Genomic DNA, 17107 nt, shown 5'->3' with positions numbered 1-17107 from the left:
TGGCCAGAAGCCTCCACACAAGGCAGGGCCTGGCAAGCAACCTGACCTGGGACTTGACAAGCCTATCAGACCACACATAGTGGTCAGCCTACCACAACAGAAGTACATGTGCAGCTCACATAGGGGGAACCCCTGGAGCATATGGCACTAGTGATGAGATGAGAGTGGTTTACCTCAAGAAACAAGAAAAATCTCAAATTAACAAATTAACCTTACACCTAATGGAGCTAGAAAAAGAAGAACAAACAAAACCAAAGGTAGTAGAAGGAAAGAAATCATAAAGCAGAAATAAGTGAAATAGATACTTTAAAAAATTGAAAAGCTCAATGAAATTAAGAGCTGGTTCTTTAAAAAAATAAACAAAATTGATAAACCTTTGGCCAGACTCATCAATCAGAAGTAGAGAGGGCTCAAATCAACAAAATCAGAAATGAAAAAGACTAAGTTACAACCAATATCACAGAAATACAAATGATCATAAAAGATTACTACAAACAAATATATGTCAATGAAATGGCCAACCTAGAAGAAATGGACAAATTCCTAGAAATGTACATTGTCCCAAGAATGAACCAGGAAGAAATAGAAATTGTGAATGGGCCCATTACCAGTACTGAAACTGAATCAGTAATTTCAAAACTCTCAACAAACAAAACCCCAGGACCTGATGGTTTCATAGGTGACCTCTACCAAACATTTAGAGAAAAGTTAACACCTATTCTTCTCAAACTATTCCAAAAATTTCAGAGGAAGGAACTCTTCCAAATTAATTCTATGAGGCCAAGGTCACCCTGATACGAAAATCAGACAAAGATATTACAAAAAGAGAAAATCACAGGCTAATATCATTGATAAACATAAATGCAGAAATCCTCAACAAAATATTAACAAGCTGAATCCAATGATACATTAAAGGGATCACACCATGATCAAGTGGGAGTCATCCCAGAGATGCAAGGATGGTTCAATACAGTAAGTCCCCTACATATGAATGAGTTCCATTCCAAGAGTGCATTTGTAGGTTCCATTCCAAGAGTGCATTTTTAAGTCCAATTTGTTTGTAAGTCCAAGAGAGCTAACAGATCATCAGCAATAGGAGATAGAGGGCGAGTTGCAATTTCACTCACGCCTGACATTGATGGAACACACGTTCACATGTTTGAAAGTTCACAACTTGAAGGTTAGTATGTAGGAGACTTCCTGTACATGCAAATCAATCATTGTAATACACCACATTAACAAACTGAAGAATAAAGCTATATGATCATCAAGTCATCAAGGATGACTGCTTTTGCCACTTTTATTCGACATATTGTTGGAAATCCTAGCCACAGCAATCAGAGAAGAAAAATAAATAAACAGAATCAAAATTAGAAGGGAAGAAGTAAAACTATTACTGTTTGCAGATGACATGATTCCATACATAGAAAATCCTAAAAATGCTACCAAAAAACTACTAGATCTCATCGATAAATTCAGTAAAGTAGCAGTATACAAAATTAATAAATGGAAATCTGTTGCATTTCTATACACTAACAACAAATTATCAGAAACCAAAAGAAAGAGACATTAAAGAGAGACAATTCCATTTACAATTGCATCAAAAAGAATAAAATACTAGGAGGTGAAAGACCTGTACTCAGAGATCTATAAGACACTGATGAGAGAAATTGAAGATAACACAAACAGATGGAAAGACATACCATGTTCATTGATTGGAAGAATTACTATTGCAAAAATGACCGTACTACAGATGGTCAATGCAGTCTACAGATTCAATGTAATCGCTATCAAAATACCAATGGCATTTTTCACAGAACTAGAAAAAAGGATTTTAAAATTTGTATGGAAATACAAAAGACCCTGAAAAGCCAAAACAATCTTGAGGAAGAACAGAGTTGGAGGAATTGCAATCCCTGACTTCAGACTATACTACAAAGCTATAGTAATCAAAGCAGTACAGTAGTGGCACAAAAATAGACAAATAGAGCAATGAAATATAATAGAGAGCCCAGAAATAAACCTACAAACTTAAGGTCAATTAAATGTATGACAAAAGAGTCAAGGATATACAATGGGGAAAAGACAGTCTCTTCAATGAGTGGTGCTGGTAAAACTGGACAGCTACATGTAAAATAACAAAATTAGAACATTTTCTCACATCATATACAAAAATAAACTCAAAATGGACTAAAGATGTAAACATAAGGCTTGAGACCATAAAACTCTTAGAAGAAAACATAGACAGAACACTTTAACATAATTTGTAGCAGTATTTTTTTGGATCTGTTGCCTTAGGCAAAGGAAACAAAAGAAAAAATAAACAAATGGGACACAATTAAACTTAAATCTTTTTGCACAGCAAAAGAAACCACTGACAAAATAAAAAGACAGCATATACTGAATGGGACAAAATATTTGCAAATGATATGACTGACAAGGGGTTAATATCCAGAGTTTATAAACAGCTCATACAACTCAACAGACAAAAAAACGTAAATAACCCATCATTAGTGGGAATGTAAATTGGTGTAGCCACTATGGAAAACCATACTGAGATTCCTTAAGAGAGTAAAAATGGAACTAACACACACACACACACATGCACACACACACAATGGACTACTACTCAGCCATAAAAAAGAATGAAGTTTTGCCATCTGCAAAAATATAGATGGACCTTGAGGGTATTATTCTAAGTGAGATAAGTCAGACAAAGACAGACAAATATTGTATGATTTCACTAAAAGGTGGAATCTAAAAGAGCCAAACTCATAAATACAGAGAGCAAAATGGTGGTTACCAGGGGCTGAGGGCTGGAAGTGAGAAGATAATATTTAAGGATACAAGCTTGCAACTAGTTCTGGAAAGCTAATGCACAGCATAATGACTACAGTCAATGATACTGCATTAAGAAACTTCAAAATTGCGAAGAGACTAGATCTTAATTGTTCTCACCACAGAAAAAGAAATGATAATTAGGTGACATGGTAGAGAAGTTATCTAGCACTGCAGTGGTAACTGTATTGCAATGTATAAATGTATGAAATCAACGCATTGTACATCTTAAACTTACACACTGTTATGTGTCAATTACATCTCAATAAAAAATAAATAATATAAAATGCAGTAAGATATAGTTCATAAAGGAGATAACATGTGTGGGAAGAATATATATTTAATTTTAAAGCCTTAGGAAATGGCTAACTCTTATGGGACATGTGCATCCAAAGTCCAGTCTTGAAGGATGCTCCCAGTACCTGACTACTCTTTTCCCTGCTCAATAAATGTCCCTGACTTCATCTATTTACAACAGCTCTTGGGAAAGAGAAACTTTGCTTATTAACTAGAAGGAAAGAGCTTTCTTGTAAGTATTTAAAATACTACCGGTAGTTAAAGGGGAGTAAATGGTGATGATTACGTCATTGCAAATGCAGACTCCCTATTCAAAGACTTACATTTGCCAGCTCCCAAGGCTGATGGCCATGGTATCTGGACTCTAGGTTTTCAGGATGGCAGATGCATATGTCAGTGCAATTATATATTTGTGTAGCTCTAAAGGCGGCTGAGCATCCATATTTATGCACACTCTCAGGAAGGAATAAATAATAAAAAGCCAAAAAAGAAAAAAATGGCCATGGAGACAACAAAATGTCAAGTGAGGAATTTGGTGCAAGAGAGATTACATCTGCCCAATAGCAAAAAAAGCCACTAAACCGGGCACAGGATGGGCCAGACATAGGATTTCCCTTAAACTAAGCAATTAATAAAAGTAGCTATTACATATATTGATTTCGTAAATGTCTCTGTAATTCTGAGGTGGCTACATTTATAATAGGTTTGTAGAAGCCTCTAAAATCTTGAAAAAGGGAAGAGATGCAAAGTGTAAATATGTAAAGAACACATGGAAAATTGCAAACACCGCACCGCAGCCTTGCATGTGGCCAACTGAGACTGCGTGCCCGGCTGGGTCTCCACTTCTGCCTCTTTTCTGCAAGAGGCCATGTGATTTCTGTCCTTCTTGGAAACCTTGAGAAGCCCTGACTGGTCATGTCACATTGTACACACATGCCTGGCACATTCAGAGGAGATAGCCTGACCCTGCTTTACATGCAATAAAATACTCAAAAATTAGATCAGTACGTCTATCTTTGCATTGATTTTTCTGGGCATGTTTAAAAGGATGTTGCCTGTTAACTTGCTTGTAGCAATAGGCAAAGAAAATCTCCCTAAATCACTCCACGTGGTTGAGGATTTATGAAATATGCGACCTGGATAAATATTTCCTCTTTAAAAAAAAAATCAAGCAACTTATAAATTGCCACTACAACACACTAAGGCAGTTTAACTCAATTTAGCAACAAAGTCAATGTTTAGTGCAGCCGTCATGCGGGGGCCTTATTAAAATCCCCGAGGCTCTGGAGTGTCTGAGGTGGGGAGAAAGGTTAAACTGCACATCAGCTACTGAAGGGGGCTGAAAGCAGAGCGAGTCCAATTAAACTTTCAGCCTTGCTCTCCCGCATAAACACTTGCTACTTTATTCCCTCTGGATCGCACCGCAAGGCGGCTGGAGAGAGGACCAGCAAGAACCTTTCATGCCGCGTTGCACTGGCCGGGGGTCTGGCCGAGCCCTTCTGGGTGAGAGACGCCTCCATCCCACTCTATTAATCATCATCTCACTCCCAGCACCTGGGACTGACTCCAAGTCCCCCGGTTGCTATATTGACAATATTCCCTGTTGATTTCCTCATTTTCTCAGCCAAGGCTAGACTGACCTCTTTAAAATTCTTTATAAACGTCAGTAATTGCTGCATCCAACTTCAATTCATTACTTTCCCAGGCCTCATGTATTTTGATGATATGAAAGTTGACCACATTTACATGCAAATTGAAGTTTTATATTAATAAGGGCCAGTGAAAGGAGATCGCATGGTAATGCTCCATTATGACTTTTAAATACATTTGCCCATGTCTCGGCTGGCATTAGCATGGTCAGACCATGAGGAAATCATGTTGGTCTGATTGCAATTTTGTTTTCCAATTGAAAGTACAATTTCATCAGGTTTCCCTGTCATTTCTAATAATGACTTAAGCTTGCTTGCTAAATTGGAGAACTTCTCAGGCCTGCGGATGAGCTGGCAAACAGGTGAGGTGGCAGGTGCTCGGGGATGAAGTGCCTCATTATGGGTACGGCCGACCGTCAGTCCCAGGGGTCTCCTTTGGTGACGGGGGCAAAATCACTCAGGGCTGCACGAGCAGAGATGGATTATCTTAAGCACATAAACTTTCATCCGAAAACTGCGCAAGCCCAACAACAGTTGGTTTGCTTGTCACCTTCGAATAGCATGACCAATGACTGCTTCATCTTCCCAAGTGTAAGTCCGGTGGTTTCCATCACAGTCTGTATATTTGTATTCGGCAGCACGGTGGGGAGCTGATTCTTCTTCCTTCCCTCGGAGTGAATTATCGGTATAAATCAACAACACTGTTATGCATCTATGTCACGAATAAGACTCAAAGATCCGGGACTCCACCAGAAATAGCTCTTTAATAGGGACATTTTTCTGACTTACCCCCATTACAGTGAATGTGGGTTGTATGCCTACAAACAAACCCAGATGAGTCAGGAGGCTGCAAGGAAGTTACTGATAACGTCCTCGCAGCGGGACAGTAGAAGCAGCTAAATGACAAGGCTGTCTACCAGAAAGAACTGAAACATAGTAATTTTCCTGTGAATTTGAAAGAATTTTGGAGCTTCTGCATGGCTCAGTTTACCCAGTGGTAAATTGTGAGAGGATAAATGTTGCTCATCTCTAAACTTGCTCTCGTTTCCACTAGTTTATGAGTCTGTGAGTGAGGATTTGGGAACTGCATGATATTGGGAATAAAAGTTTACGTTTGCCCAATTAGATGCCACTTGCCTTCATTTCTATGTTCTTCCCCAATAAATAGACCTATTGTGTGTCACTTGATTTAGATAATACAATAGCCTTTTAGTCAACAAATCCTTAAGGCATTCAACTTTGATCTGATTTGTTTTATCTTTGAGTAGATAAGATGCTGATGGCAGATTGGAGGCGAGAAAGGCCACTGGGTGTACAATAGGGTTCCATTGTCTCTGACCAGTACAGGATTTACCCAGAGAATTGCCAAAATTAGCACATTCTATTCTCAGTTCCTCCCTCTGGAGTCTCAAGGTAAGCATTATACATTTAATAAATAAGTCTAGGGTTTGTGGAGACCCATGGACACGCACATAAAATGACTATGTGAAAACAGAGAGGATGGCTTGTCAGTTGACCAGTTTCTGGTTTCAAAGCCTCATCAAACCCAATACATACAGAGTGATTTGTTTGTTTTAATCTTTGTCATTACAGGAAGTTCTAAAGAAAATATAAGGTAGGTGGTAATATGGCAATGATACTTGATCTGGGAAAAGATGGAGTCTTGCCTTTGCTGCAGAAGGGAAAGGAAAGCTCGGACCCTGGTCTACTTCGTTAATCGATGTTTGATTGATGATAAGCGTTTGACGATTAATAAAATAAGTGGTGGAGACTCCCACTCTGCTGGTGTGTGGACAAGTGTCTTTTGTGTGTTTGTTCAAACAATGGTTCTAACCTTTGCCTTGGGCCACTAACTCCTTTGAAATTTGATGAAACCTATGGATTCTCTCCCAGGAAAAAAGAACTTCAAACTCACATACCCAGTAAGTTTTGCCCACAAGTCCAAGATTGTGGTAGAAAGAATAAGGCCCACCAAAAAATGTCTACCTCCCAGTCCTGGCACCTGTAAATATACTTGGTACATGGCAAAGGAGAGTAAATATTGCGGATGGAATTAAGGTTGTTAATCAGATGACCTTGATGTGGGGGGGATTACCTTGGATTACCCAGGTGAGTCCGAAGTCATCACAAGAGTCTTTCAAAGTGGAAGAGAAGGCAGAAAAGAGAGTCTGAGGAAGAGATGTGATGACAAGTATGTTAGAGTGATGTCGTACAAGAAGGACTTGGCTGGCCATTGCTGGCTTTGACTACAGAGGAAGGGGCCCTGAGCCAAGAAATGTGGGTGGCCTAGAAAACGGCATGAAAATAGATTTTCCCCCAGATCTTCCAGAAAAGAGTACAGCCCTGCTGGCAACTTGATTTACACCCATTGAGACCTATGCTGGATTTCTAAGCTGCAGAGCTGCAAGATAATACACTTGTGCTGTTAATTTAAGGCACTAAGTTGGTGGTAATTCATTGCAGCACCAAAGGAAAAATAATACAGCTCCTTGAAACCCATCTAATACATGCTTTCCTAAGCTTTCAGTAAAGCATAGATATGGTGGCTCCAAACATACAACAGAGTGGGATAAGCAAGATCCGTCATTTCCAAGAGCACCAAGAATTTTTGATGGAAGACAGCAGTGTGCTTCCTGCAGCAGATTATTTTAATGCCTAACCTGAGGCTGAATCTACATGGGAAAAGTGGGCCACCTGGGTGGGGAAACAGGCACCTGGAACACAAGGATGAATAATACTTTAGCTCACCCAGTCAACTGAAGATACAAGTGATGTAAAGAAAGGTGGACCAGGACACTGTCATAATTGCCTGCACCGTGTAGAGACACCCCGCCATGGTGTCCACACTGTGCCTTTCCAGTGCTTCACGTTCAGTGTCTGCTCATGGCTCATAACATTTTGAAGTTTGTATAGTTGTGTAGGCTGAATTAGAAAAATCTCACTTGAGACCCCATACTGATGGCTGGAGGGGCTGGGTTGAAAGCCAGGCAGTTTTACCTTCTTCTTTGCTTCTCCGCACACCACACTCCTGGTTTCATGTCGTGGCACCAGCCGCTCCTTCTTGCTTCTGTTTCCTCACCACCTTCTCTCTTTCTAATGTCTAAAGTCTGGAAGGACCGAAGCTTGGTGGCAGGCTCTTCACTGTGCAAGATTTCTGCCCTCGGGATTTGACCCACTCCCTGGTTTCATCACCATCTCTGCAATGAGCTCCAGAGTCAAAGCCAACTTGACCTGGGAGTCTCCATCTGGGCATCCCTTGGATGACTTGAGTGGAGCCCTCGACCTCCATCCTTATCCCAGACCGGTTCCTGCCCTGGAATCCCCCATTCCACTGTCTCCCACCAATTGCTTATCTCAAAAGCCTTGGAGATGCCCTCTGTTTTTCCACACGCTACCTCAACACAAATCCTTCCAAAGATTATTCTGACTCCTTCCACTGCCCACGCTCTCCTTTGGACACTCTTGTCTGGATCACAGTGCCTTCTCACCTGAACTCCTGGGACTATGCCCCCATCCTGTCCATTCTCCACTCAGCATCGGAGTAGTCATGTGAACATGCAGTAGAACCATGTGACTCCTCTCCTAAAACCCTCCAAAGACTAGCCCCTCTGACCTGTGGCTTCCCCTTCCCATGACCGCTCAACCTCCTCTTGGGTCAAGTGCACTTTCACGGGCTCCCAGGCACCCTCACCTCCAGCACACCCTGCTCACTCTCACTCAGGGTCCTAGCACAGTGGCCCCTCTGCGTGGAGAGCCATTTCCCTTGGTTCTGGGCTTCCTCACTCCCTCTCTGCATTTCAGACTCTCTTCAGATGTGCTCTCCCTGGAGAAGCTGTCCCCAGTTCCTCCAACTCAAAGAGCCCTGCTCACCTCATCACTCTCCCTGCTAGTACTTGGCTTGCTTTCCTTTGTTGCACAAATGAGACCAGTTCACCTAATTCCTTCATTCACCTCCCTGTTGGTTTACAGTTGGCTCCTCCATATCTCTAGTTCTTTGAGGGAGAAACTTGGTCTTGCTCTTCTCTGAATCCCCAAAGCCTAGTTCACAGCAAGGATGCAATCAATGTTGTACAATGTTGCTGGGGCATTGCTAGCACATGTGTACACCTGCATATGCCTCTGACAGCACCACAGTCCCTTGGAAGAGTGTGTGTGGGTCTCTGAGTGTCCAACAAAAGGGGGTCCCATAGGAGAGTGTGTGAAGGGTTTGGAAAGTGGTGTTTTGGAATAAAAGTGAGGACAGATTGGTCAGTATTCTCTATACCTTTGTCCACGCTCTATCTTCATTGGGACCACCTCCATTCCTGGCTGTACATGGTCCAGCACTGGCCATTCTGAGTCCAGTCGCCATGGGGTTTCCTCTGTTTCTCCCTGGTGGCAATTGATTTCCCTAACTCCCAGACTTGTGGATACATGAGTCCTCAGAGGTTTTAATCACTCCCTGGCTTTGTAGTTATTCTAGGCAGCAAATACTACATGTGAAATCCATCTCACCCTGTGAACCCTGGGGTTGGTTAGGTGCCCAGGGGTCATTCACTGAATACTTCAGGAACGAATGAATCAATGAGTTGATGAGACATTTAAGGTGACATGCAATAGGTAAACAAGGACTTGCTGTATAGCACAGGGAACTATATCTAATATCTTGTAATAACCTATAATGGAAAAGAATCTGAAAAAGAATATATATGTGTATATATATATATATGTATATTTGTGTGTATATATATATATATATATATATATTTGTGTGTGTATATATATATGTGTGTGTGTGTGTGTGTATACAACTGAATCATTTGGCTATATACCTGAAACATTGTAACTCAACTATACTTCAATAAAAAAAAAGATAATGTGCAGCCACAAGACACAAAGTGTGACCTGTTAACAGCCCCAGTTTACCTGGGACTGCCCAGTTTTATCAATGGTAGTACCACATCCCCGAATTCCCCTCATTCTGGGGAAACTGAAACTGTGGGTCACCCTAAAGATACATCATCTTAATAACAACAACTATGTACTGTATATACTCAGAAGGTTACAGTTATTGTTCTGTCATTTAGAAAGATTCAGAAATAGGATGCTCTGCCTATTTGAAATGATTTGCTAACTGATGATCAATTTTTACAGAAATGGAAAGGGTACTCCCCTTGGAAGAATGGGATTTCACCCTTCCCAAGTCCAAACAAACCTGTACCAACAAACTGTACTTTGTAGTAAGCCTAATAACAGAGGAGTCACCCTGGGAATGGGTAGCTTATTATACGTATTTTGGTTTGTGCTGGAGATGAAAAGGGAGGCCTGGCTGCTCGTAAAGAGACTTTCCGTTGCTGTTGGGTTTATGTCAGTTTCACCCGCCCGTTTCAGTCATGGTCAGGTGCTCAGGAGATGACTTTCCTAGTGAGCGTAGAAGCAAACAATTGACACCAGTGGAGACCAGTCATCATCTACATCTCTCTCTCCACCGTTTTTCTCCCTAAAGCAGTGTAACCCTTTATTTAAATGAAAAAAATGTCTTAATCAGATGCCCAATATGTAAAAACAAAAGCAGTAGCTCTGGCTGAGGCCGGGAGTGGGAGGAGGTGTGAGGTGAGCTCAAGCTCCCAGCCTGGCTCCTCACCAAGTAGTGCCTGGTGGACGTGGGGAGGAAGGAGCTTAGACCCCAGTGTGAGGATCCTCATCCAGTTTAAGCCCTAACAGGAACACTCTGGGGGAGGGGCAGAGCTGAGCGTGGTGAAAGCAGGGTCTTTGCTGGCATCAAAATCACGTGTGCTTTCTTCACCATATGGCAGAATCAAAGGGCACTGCAAGCAGAAACACCCCACAGCACATATATACTTTGACCATGTTTGTTGTGTCTATTTCCTTACCATTAACCCCCACCCACTCACACAGAAAAATCTAAAACCTACTTTATGGGCTAAAGCAGGATGGCGAATAACAATTGTCTAAGAGAATAATGTCAGCTTAATTCCCCTGACAAACTTATATTTTCTTTTATTGTTGGTATAATTTAGGAGATAGAAAGACACTGAAGAACCATCCTGCTTGATGAGATACATCATTCAGGAATAAAACTAATAACCCGTGCATCACTTTTAAACTTTTAAGTGTTTTCTTGTCCATTCTCTCATGTTACTTTTATGGCACCCCAGTGAAATGTGCCATGTTGCTGTAATTAGCCTCATTTTCCCCCCTCTTTTTTTTTTTTTAACATGAGGCAATTAAGAACAGCAACAGGCACGGACAAGCCTGAAAGTCTGGATTTTTTGGTTTATGACTCTTTTTACCTCAGGACAAAGTGAACAACTGCAGGACAGGGGTTGTTTCATTTTTGGCTCTACTGTCAGGACACTTCTGTGCCTCCTTACATGATCTGCTGTCCTATAGACCCTAAGAGAAAGCGAGACTTTGATTTTGGGGTTTTAATTTACTCCTGCTGCCCAATGACCTTGACCATGGCAACTGGGGAGTCTGGTTAACTCTCTATGCCTTTATCTGTGCAAGAAGAAGCTGACTGGAATACTTTACTTGAGTCAGATGATTTAACTTATTCAAAATCATTCAATTCCACAAAAAAGTAAGACAAAATATTCTAACAACTGGAAACAACTCACAGAATGGGAGAAAATACAATATCTGATGAGGTGTTAATATTCAAGTACACAAAGAACTCCTACAACTCCATAAGAAAAATAAACCTAATTAAAAAATAGGCAAATGACTTGAATAGACATTTCTCCAAAGATATACAAATAGCCCCTAGAACATAAAAATATGTTCAAAAACAACTGTTTTTCTAACAACGGAAAACTTGATTCTTGGAAGATTACACACAACTGTGACTTATCCCCTCCCACAGAGCACCCATCTCAATTTACTTGTCCACTTTCTTCTTTTTGGGTGTAAACCCAGACATGGAAGTGCTGAATCCCATGGTAAGAGGAACCACCATATTGTTTTCCACTCTACATTCTCACCTGTGGTGCACAAGGGCTCCAATTTCTTCACATCCTCACCAGCACTTTTTTTTTTTGATAATAGCTATCCTGGTGGGTGTGATCTGGTATCTCATTGTAGTTTGGTTAGCATTCCCTAATGATTAATGATACTGAGCATATTTTTATGTGCTGGGCTATTTGAATATCTTTGGAGAAATATTTCCCCAAGCCCTTTGCCTATTTTTTAATTGGGTTGATTTTTGTTATTGAATTATAGGAGTACTTTATATACTTGAATATTAACACCTTATCAGATATTATACATATTTTCTCCCATTCTGTGAGGTGACTTTTCACTCTGTTGACTGTATCCTTTGATCCACAAAAGTTTTTTTTTTTTAATTTTGATGATAAGGTCCTGAAATCCAATTTATCTAATTTTTTTTCTTTTGTTATGTGTACTTCTGGGGTCATATCCAAGAAATCATTGCTAAGTCCAAAGTCATGAAGCTTTTCCCCTGGCTTTTCTCCTAAGAACTTTATAGTTGTTATCCTCACATTGAGGTCCCTGACCCATTCTGAGTTAATTTTCATATATGGTGTAAGATAAAGGTCTAATTTCACTTTTTTTCTTCATGTGGATATGCAATTTTCCCAACACCATTCCTTGAAAATACTTTCATTTCCTCATTGAATGGTTTGACACCCTTGTTGAAAATCATTTGATCTTATTCCTGAGGGCTTATTTCTGGGTTCTCTATTGGTCTATATATCTGTCTTTATGCCAGTACCACACTGTTTTGATTTCTATAGCTTTGTAGTAAGTTTTGAAATCAGGACACGTGAGACTTTTAATTTTGTACTTCATTTTCAAGATTGTTTTGGCTCTTTAGTGTCACTTGAAATTCCATATGAAATTTAAGAATAGGATTTTCTCATTCTACAAAAACTGTTGGGATTTTGATAGGAATTTTACTGACTTTGAAGATCACTTTGGGTAGTATTGACATCTTAATATTAATATTAAGTCTTCTAATCCATGAAAAAGGCATGTCTTTCCATTTATATCTTTAATTTATTTCAGGAATGTTTTGTAGTTTTCAATGTAAATAGAATTTTAAAAAAAATTCCTTTTTGATTGTTCATTGTCAGTATAGAAATGCAACTGATCTTTGTGTGTTGATTTTACATTCTGCAGTTTCACTGGATTCACTTATTGGTCTGCCAGTTTTTTGTTCTGTTTTGTTTTGTTTTGTTTTGTTTTTCATAGAATCTTTTGAGTTTTCCCCATATAAGATCATGTTATCTGTGAGCAAGTTTGTTCTTAGAGCTATGCACAAGTATACTTATGTATTGAAAATAATCACCAGCCTGTTTTAAAAGAAGTAAAAGGGCACAGACACCCCCTTGCTCCTGGTGGTAGATAATTCACCATCTCAGAGATCCCCCCCTATATTTATCCATAACAGGTCATTTTCAAACAATTTTACGGTTTAATTTACAGGTTCATTTCATTCATGGCTTGGATTTATGTGTTTGTTTTTCTAATAACAGCAGCAAAAAGACCACCACACACAAACGTATTTTAAGCCACTTTAAATACTGAGTGATCCTCCTTGGCTTTACTTTCCAGAGCCAGGGGCCATCAGGGCATGCGTCCCGCTCTGTGAGCTCACGGCCCCCACTTTGCTGACCCAGTTGGAATTATTTTTATTGACTCTGTCTGCTTTCTCCTCTCCCTCTTGGCAACGACGACGAACTTTGTGCAGCCGACAATGGCTTCTGTATTCACAGCTCCCCTCGGAGACAGGGGCTGTTACATCAAAGGTCTGCAGTGAGCTGCCCTTCCTATAATATTTCAATTTAGACACTGCCTCACTGCAGTGGCGTCACATCTCATTTACGCCGTGGCCTTTGTAGGAGACAGGGATCATTACAGAGCGAGCACTGAGAAAAAACATATTACAGGCCGGCCAGGTAGCGGAAGAGAAGGAGACAGATGAAACACAGAGGAGCAGCGAGAGGAAGGGAGGGTCTCCCTGGGAAATGGAAGGGCCTTAGGTGGACAGGACCCCCGGCCCTCCAGGTTGTCAGGCTGGAATCAAGTGATGTTGCCGCTGATTCCTCTGGCTGTACCACGTTCCTCGAAGATGCTGTTTCTCTACTTTTCTCTGGTTGTCGCAGTAAAGGCAATTCCCCTGTGCTTCCAGGGCCGAGATTATCCTCTTTTATATAGATTTTCCCTTTTTTTTTTTCTTATTTTTAGTCCTTTGTGCCCGCACGGAATGGGTCTCAGCGTGTATTATGTGGACTACACTTTCCCAGGCCCTGCCTTTAAATTGCATTCATTGGTTTGGACAGACCATCCAGCAAGGAAATAGAAATAATCTTTTGTTTGTTTGTTTGATTTGCTCTCCAGCCTCTGCAGTTCACAGTCTAATAATTTCATTTTAAAAGGAACAACTGTCAGGAAGGCTTGCTCTATTTACTATTAAAACGGGAAGAAGAAATATTGAATCTCAAGCAGAACAAGCCTCGTTCCTTTCTTCCTTTTTCTTCCTTTCTCTCTTTTATTCCCTCTTCTTCCCCTCCCCACCATCATTTCCCTAAATAATATATGCAGAAATGTCACCAGGGTGCAGCACAGCCCCTTTAGGAAAGGTCCAGAAACATGTTCTGCCGGACCCTGGGCTGGTTTGCCTTCAGATGTCGATAGCCATGTCCAGACACAGGAAGGTACCGCCGGGTGTCTGGGTGGATGCATTGATGGATGTGTGAGTTTATTTCTGTAAAACTGTCAGTGGTGAGGGTGGAAGAAGTCACGTGACCTCGCCCTTCCAGCCAAAGCACCACTGAAACTACCCCGGGACAAACCTGGTCTCACGCTACATCACATTTTTTAGCCCATTTGCTGATCACATTTCTCAACTTTCCAAATATTGCAGGCAATTCTCAGGCCCCCCAAGTGCTGTGGGTCACAGCACTAGTGGCTGCAGAGAGGGGCCATTCAGCCCTGTGCCCAGGAGCTGGGCTTTCTCACGGAGACAGGGCTGGAATTCACCTCATCTGTCTACTGCTCTGAGCACGTGAAGGACTTGCCCAGCTGTCCACACATCAGGGTTCTCATGGGCACCAGGAAGGCCCTTCTCCCAGCCCACGATAAGTACTGATAAACACTGAGTTGTTTTTTGTTTTTTTTAACCATATTTTTTAATGAAGTATAGTTGATTTACATTGTTATGTTAATTACTGCTGTGCGGCAATGATACTGTGATATATATATATATATATATATATATATATATATATATATATATATATATACACACACACACACACATATATACACATATATTCTTTTTCATCTTCTTTTCCATGATGGTTTATCACAGTATATCGAATATAGTTTCTTGTGCTATAGAGTAGGACCTTGCTGTTTATCCATTCTATATGTAATAGTTTGCATCTAATAACCCCAAACTCCCAATCCATCCCTCCCTCACCCCCATCCCCCTTGGTCACCAGAAATCTGTTCTCTATGTCTGTGAGTCTGTTTCTGTTTCACAGATAGGTTCATTTGTGTCATATTTTAGATTCCACATATAAGTGATATCATATGGTACATATATACAATGGAATACTACTCAGCCATAAAAAAGAATGAAATAATGCCACTTGCAGCAACATGGATGCAACTGGTGATTATCATACTAACTGAAGTGAGTCAGAAAGGGAACAACAAATATCATATAATACTGAGTTGTTTTAAATCACTTGTTTCCTTTAAAGGGTACCTTGTGAGCTCCATGTGGTTTGTTGTAGTTTGGATTGATGGAGCTGCTGGAGAAATCTGGAAATACACTTATTTATTCTGTGGCACATGCCTGGTGGGCTCTGTCCACACCATCACACGTGTGATCCATCGCCTACCTGCAGCCTGATCCCTTGCCCAACCCTCTGGCTGAAGGTTGACCCTGCCATGTTCCTGAGGAGGCCCAGATATCAAGAGTTTTGCTTCAGCTACACCCCATCATCCCAGCTCTCTCCCCCTCCATCTCCTGTGTCTTCAGCCCCCTTTCTCTGACAGTATTAGGAGGAACCCCATAGAAATTCAAGGCAGTCACTGGGCTCACGAACTAGCTCTTCCCTGTGTCTTTGGAGCCTGTGTTTCCCCAGCTGCCCTTCTCTGAGTCTCCTTCTCCCCCTCCTCCACCTGAGGCATTCTTCCCATCTCCCCCTCCATCCAAACTCCCTCCAGAGAGAAGGGACATAAACACTGTCCTTTAGGAAGAAGGGGATTTGGGCTTTTCTTGGAACTTTTAAGAGACTGGTGTGTTTGATGTGCAGAACACACATCAGGATATTTTGTTTTAGGGAACCTGAAGTCTCTTTACCAAAAGCATCCCCTCTGTGTGTCTTGGCCTCTCTCTCTGGCCTGAGTCTTGGGTGGACTGTTGTAGGTGTGAGGCCCATGCTGCAGCCCTACAGGCAATCTTGTGTTAGTTTCACGTGGTTACTCAGGTGAAAACATTTCATTAAGCAGAATCACCAGTGGGCACAACGACTCTACGTGTGTGGACATGACTTCTGGCCACACCAACCTTAGCAATCAGAGGTGGACATCAGGCCAGTGCATCAGACAATTCCTGCCAAAAAAAATACTCCCATTCATTACTTGAAAGTTTTGATTTTTTTCTTGACCAGCGGTAGGTTATTATCTTCAAGTGTCTGTGTTCATGCCCCCCCTGAAAGCATGTACCTGATACCATGGCCACTTTCACTGCAATGGTGTGGTTCAAGGACAGAGGCCAGGCATCCACCCATGGGTTCTCACATGAATCCTCTTTGTGCAGACTCTTAAACCATTCTAGTTTTGTCATCCCTGTGTTGAGAAGGCAACTCTGCTCACCCTGCACAGTCAGCGCTGTGGTCTTTGTCCTCAGAGTAAAACCTCAGGAGTGGATACATCCTCTCCTCACACGTAGTTTTGCCTGGCAAGTATCAGGAGGGGCCCCGCTGACATTCTTTGTCTTGACCGCTGTCCGTCTGGAAGCGCCAGCCTCACACCTGGAGGCCATGCATGCTTCCATTCCACCTCCCACCAATGTGGGCACATTTGGGGTTGAGAAGGTGCCCCATGGATTGTGCTTTACCCAGGATGATGTTGAGCTGTGGTATTGGATGCTCTGGCCCTGACGATGGCCCCAGAGCAAACCCCATTACTGAGAAGCCAGATAGTGGTGGCCTCTTTTGATGAGCTCAGAATACAAGTTCAAGAAAAGAATCAGGCAACAGAGAGAACACCGATCTGGGGCTGGAGAGGCCTGGGTTCCAGGCTGATGACTGTTTTTAGTCATCATATCATCATATCCTCACAAG

This window comes from Mesoplodon bidens (genome assembly GCF_964165515.1).
Source record: "Mesoplodon bidens genome assembly, chromosome: 4".
Lineage (NCBI taxonomy): Eukaryota > Metazoa > Chordata > Mammalia > Artiodactyla > Ziphiidae > Mesoplodon > Mesoplodon bidens.
Note: the sequence above shows the minus strand (reverse complement) of the source record.